The sequence below is a fragment of the Hemicordylus capensis genome, chromosome 1 (genome assembly GCF_027244095.1).
Source record: "Hemicordylus capensis ecotype Gifberg chromosome 1, rHemCap1.1.pri, whole genome shotgun sequence".
In the NCBI taxonomy this organism is placed as follows: domain Eukaryota; kingdom Metazoa; phylum Chordata; class Lepidosauria; order Squamata; family Cordylidae; genus Hemicordylus; species Hemicordylus capensis.
The window spans coordinates 232791610-232797058 of record NC_069657.1 but is presented as its reverse complement, the minus strand read 5'-3'; the positions used below and the strand labels follow the sequence as shown (position 1 = coordinate 232797058).

General features: G+C 50.3%; 1 long non-coding RNA gene across 1 annotated transcript; it reads left to right on the top strand.

The window, feature by feature from the left end:
- The first annotated feature begins 402 nt into the window (after positions 1 to 402).
- LOC128341226 (uncharacterized) lies at positions 403 to 3763 on the top strand. The gene is made up of 4 exons (XR_008314270.1): positions 403 to 519; positions 1140 to 1250; positions 2409 to 2458; positions 2998 to 3763. It is a non-coding gene; the product is annotated as an uncharacterized LOC128341226 (long non-coding RNA).
- Positions 3764 to 5449: the final 1686 nt, after the last annotated feature.

Genomic DNA, 5449 nt, shown 5'->3' with positions numbered 1-5449 from the left:
TGGCTAAGGCAGAATTCAGGGGGTCTTGGCCTGGGTGCCGTTGGAACTGGGTGTGGGCAGGAGGAGATTGGGGCCCCCCTCCATACTCTCCCAGTCCCAGCACAAAAGCACCACCTCCACCCTGTGGGAAGCACTGCCCCTCCAGCACGGGTGTGCCTAGACTGGGTAGAGTACTAGCAGCTTCTCCTTTTCCAAGCCAACATGGCCATCCTCATGTTCCACCATGGCCTGGGAAGCTCACGGCTCCCTGGTAGATCCCAGTAGACCCTCTTCACACCTTTCTTCCTGCCCTTGAATCCATCCAGGAGAACGTATCTCCAGTTTGTATATGAGACCCAAGAAGTGCTCGGCCTTTGAGTGATTAATCTTTCATATTCTGCCAAATCTCTGAGAATATCACCTTGTTTTTGTATTTCCTTCTGTACTGTGCTCTTGATTGGTGAATCTTGAAACAAGCCGCCACTGGAAACTCCAGCCCTGTCCACCAGCAGGACCAACCCAACCCGACCCTACTTTGTGGTAAGCAACCTCCCTTTCCAGGAAATCCTGGGCACTCTAGTTCTTTGGGGCAGAATTTGGCATCTCTCCCTCCCTCCCTCTCTCTTTCTCAAAAGAAATGCCACATACCTCATCTGCCCACATGTTTGAAGTATAGCCCCCTATTTCTCAACCAGTATTGGAGACACTTATTTATCTCTCAAACGTTTTCAATGCCTCTCTATCTTCCCATTCTGTACTGCAAGATCTGGCTTAGCTTCAAACTTCCTCTTCCTTCCTCTTCAGTTTCCATACATGCAGGGGATCTCTGATTGCTTCTGTTTCTGGGTTTCAAGTGCTCCTGCAGTTATGATGATGATTGATTTCATGTATATAAAAGACTAGGAACATAGGAAGCTGCCATATACGGAGTCAGGCCATTGGTCCATCTTGCTCAGAATTATCTACACAGACTTTCAGCAACTTCTCCAAGGTTGCAGGCAGGAATCTTTCTCAGCCCTACCTTGGAGATGCCAGGGAAGGCACTTGGAACCTAGATGCTCTTCCCAGAGCAGCATTCTCTTCCCCGGAGGGGAATATCTTACAGTGCCCAAACTTCGAGTCTCTGTCTTGGTTGACGAATGTCTCTTTTATTCCACCAGGCTCCCCCAAACCAACAGGTCTGCCTTACCTGTGGCCTCGACACCACAACAACATTTTTAAAAAAGAAAGGGAGGTTCGAGACATTGAAACGCTTCCATAAGATGAATGAGGTGAGGAAATCAGAAGTAAATGGAGTACCAAGTTCTCTGGGACAAGCTTTTCCCTGCGCTCTGCCTCTTTGTGGAAGCGTGTGGGTTGTCTAAGGCAGGCCCCAGTAGGGCCTTGGTACTCTGGAAAGTGGGGAGGAGGTGAGAGCTGGTCTGGTGGGCGCCTCGGGGACATCTTGCCCCCTTGGAAGAGGACAGCAGCTCCTTCCAAGCACAAGTGCAGATTACTCCATTTTCAAAGTCTGCATGCCTTGGTGAAGACCAGGGAGTAGGTGTGGAGGAAGTGCCTCTTGGGAAGTGTTGCCTCGGTGTGCAGCAGCTGTGAAAAGGACAATTTCCATCCAAAGGTTCACCAGGAAGGGGACTGAGAACAGAGCTGCTAATATCATCACCCCTTGAGACATCCACATTTGGAGTCATACTCTGTACAGTTCTGGTCACCATATCTCTCAGAGGACATTCTGGAGGTATGAAAGGTACAGAAGAGGAAACCGAGAGGATCAGGGGGCTGGAGCACCTCCCTTATGAGGCTCAGTTTCCACATCTGGGGCTTTTTAGTTGTGGGGAGAAGGCAACGAAGGGGAGCCATGATCGAGGTTTATCAAATGATGCCTGGTGTCTAGAATGTGGAGAGTGAGAAGAATTTCTTCCCCTCCCATTAGACTGGAACCAGTGGCCATCTCATGAAAATGATTGCCAAGTCATTCAGGACCAGTAGAAGGGAGTCCTTTTGGACACAGTGTATCATGAATCTAGGGAATTCTCTGCCACGGGATGCGGTGCTGGCCACCAGCTTGGAGGGCTTTAAAGGGGACTCTGGCCATTTCACAGAGGACAGGCCTATCCATGGCCACTAGTCTGGATGGCTGTAGGCCACCTCCAGGCTCAGAGGCAGGATGCCCCTGAGTAGCAGCTGCAGGGAGCCGTGGCAGGGGAGGGGGCAGGCCTTCACCTCTGGCCTGGGGGTTCCCAGAGGCAGCAAATGGCCAGGGTGGGAAACATGAGGCAAGACAGGATAGCATGTCTTTCCTGAAGGATCTCCTCTGAAAAAGGGCAGGGTCAGGGAAGACCCCCTCCTTGTGCAGCCATTAAAACTCATCTTCACTCATGAATCCTTTGTCTGGGATGACATCCTCATCTCTCTCTCTTTTCTACCTTTAGAAGAAGAGCAGGAAGAGGAAAAGGCCATATGATCCAGGAGAAGGCCCAAGGTAACTTTGTTTGAAGCTTTCCTGATGTGTAAATCTCCACCTCGAAAGGAAGGCCTGGGTGGGGTGGGGGATCTGAAGCACAGCCAGAGCTTTGGTCCTCCCAGACCAGGACTGGCATCAACGACTAGCAGCAGCTCTGCAGGGTCACAGGCAGAAAAAATAACTTGGCCCGGGGCAGAAATCTCTTGTGGGGTCTTCCGCGATGCATCAAGGTGGTTCATGCCCTCCGGCATCCGGACGAGTCTCCCTTTCTGGCCTGGGATTCTGGTGTGGCCTCTCCCTGATCCACCTTTTGTACACGAGGGGGAAACGTTCTTGTATGGGGGAGCATTTGTTAACCTGAATAGTGCCCACCCTGTGCCATGGGAAGGGGTACAGATTGGTCACCTCCATGGAGATGTGGGAACTAGGTCTGAGGCCGGGCCTGAAAGCCATGGGGCTGGGATCGGTGCTTTCCTGGATTTGAACGGGCGGAAGCCTGCAGAGCAAACCCTGGCCAGCCGCAGGGACTGATTCCTTTCCTCCTCTCTCTTTTGCAGGATCAAACGGAGGAGAATCTGGCCCTAGTGACGTTTGTATTTCATGTTATTACATATACTTCTTGTTATTATATATCCAAGTCAACTTGTAAAAAATCCCCCTCCCCTTGGCCTCGTGTGGAGGGGAGGGAGTTTGTCCCAGCTCTGCCCCGCACAAGGCCCAAGAAGCGGGCCGATTGGCTCCCTTGAAATTGGAGGCGTGGTCTGGGCCGTAACTGGCCGATCCACGCCCCAAGTTCTTCAGTTTTGCTTTGGCAATCCCCTCCCTCCCTTCCTTCCCTGATGCAGAGTGGGTCTAGCGGCTGGTCGCCCACGGGGGCCGAGTAGGAATTTTTTGCTCTCAACACATTGGCCACTGTTGGGGTTTTTTTCGCCTACTCCGTTCTATACTCAGGCGTTTAGTTAGAGTTAGAGTTGGCAGTAACAGTGCGGGCTGAGGGGTAAGTTGAGGGTTAGAATATTGGTGAGCACCCTTGGATCTTTAAAGGTTGATTGGTCAATTGCTCCTTTGTGGCCTGTGCAGCACGGGGAGAATGGATTGCCATGAAACCTGCTTCAGGACTTCACCAACCTTTGGGCTGTGCAGTCCAGGGTGGGTGAAGACCTTGAAGTATCCAGATCCCCTCTGCTAAAGGGGGCGGTTGGCTTTGAAGGAATTAGGCGGGGCGTACCTGCCTGTTTCCTGAGCCAGGGTGTGTCGCCCAGTGAGGCGATGGGTAGGACGTTAGAGTCCTAGCCCGAGCCTAGGGGCCTGCACTGTTCTCTAAGGGTGAGTAATCACCTGGCGTTCCAGTCCGCCATGTCTGATGTTTCTTTAATAAAGCTGTGGTCCTTTCACCCATCAAAAGTCTACGTGTCTTCTTGGGCTGGGGTCTGGGGAAAACCTACTATTTGTTTCTTTATTTACGTCTACTCCTACTTGGATTGATATGCTGTTGCTATACTGGAACTGCACTTGACCTGACCACTGTGAAATCGCCTTCCGCTGCCATTGGTTCACCATATTTAAAGCAGCAAGTAGTTCCAAAGGACTTGCTTCTATGTCTTCATCCTTGTTGACCATCCACACTTTTTATAGTACCTGCATAAGTCTTTTCAAAAAGAAAGCTGGTTTACTAGCACAGAAAGGATCAGTTTGAGCAGGTTCATCAATGCCCTTGAAGGTGGTCTTTGTGGGCATGAAGCCAAATGTGAAGAAACTGAATTGGTTCCTATGCTAATATCGAGGTGAAGCCTACTTAATTTCTAAGGACATCTTTGTGCCCTGGTTTTATATACTTGTTTCTCTCAATATATTCCATTATTTATTTATTATTACTATTAGTATTAATAAGGTATTGTTGTTCTTGAAGAAAATCCGTTACTAAAAACATTTTCCTCCAGTATCTTTTGAGGCTTCATAGTATGGTATGTCACTCAAGGTAAAGCACAGGGCCATAAAAAACATTCTCCGTAAGGACTGACATGATGAAGCCCATCTGGGTTAGAATGGGGGGAGCTTTCTTCCACACTGGCTGCCGTTGGGAAATGCCAAACAGGTTTTTAGCACTTTGCCCCTTGTTCACCCGCACCGGAGCACTCTGGCATCAGATGCTTTTCTTCCTCTCTTCTCTTTGGACCGGCAAAACAAAGACCCGAAATTCAAGCACCCAATCTTGGGCAGAGAGTCAGGCTCAGGGCATCTGGCAGGTTGTTTTGTCCAGATTCAGCAGGAGAAACCTCCCTGAGATCTCTGCGCAGGAGAAGCGTCTGTGGTTTGGGTCTAGGTTAAACACTGGCCTGCATTCATTGCGCACATGCAAGTTTCGGGTAACTGCAGCGTAATCATTTCTGTTAGAAATGGCTGGTGTAGAAAACAAACCAACCCCAAAGCAGAATAAAACAATAAGGTTGCCCTAATTGTGTGGATAATGGGGAGAAAGGTATGTGGTGTGGGGGGTGAGGATGGCCACATGCACCCTACAAGAAAAGAAAAAATGTGTGTCTTCAAAATAGCTGTAGAAATTAGAATGAATTGCAAAACCACATCATATGACGGAATGCACCACATATCTGGGGGAGGAAGAGGCTGCCACAGGGTCTCCCCAGTCCCTAACGAGGCCATCCAAGGCTGCAGCCCGCGTGGGGCAGGACCCTTGTTTGGAGTGACAAGGACACTTCCGGAGGTCTGGTGGGCAAAGGATGTGTTTTCCCGTCCCCACCCTTCCCAGACCTTCCCCAAAATCAGCACAGAGAAGGCCCCGTCCTGCGTGCACGACAATTGAGCTTCAGCAGGGCTTGGCACATAGAGCAAAGTATTCCCAACAGATCTTGTGTGCTGGGAAGCTTCACTTGGCAGAAGGCCGTGCTTCAAGGAGCCGGGGCCCAGACATGGCTGCTGTGTGAGATGGGTTTGCTAAAAGATTGCTCCGGGAGCTGGAAGGGATGAGGTCGTAGCTCAGTGGTGGCTCTG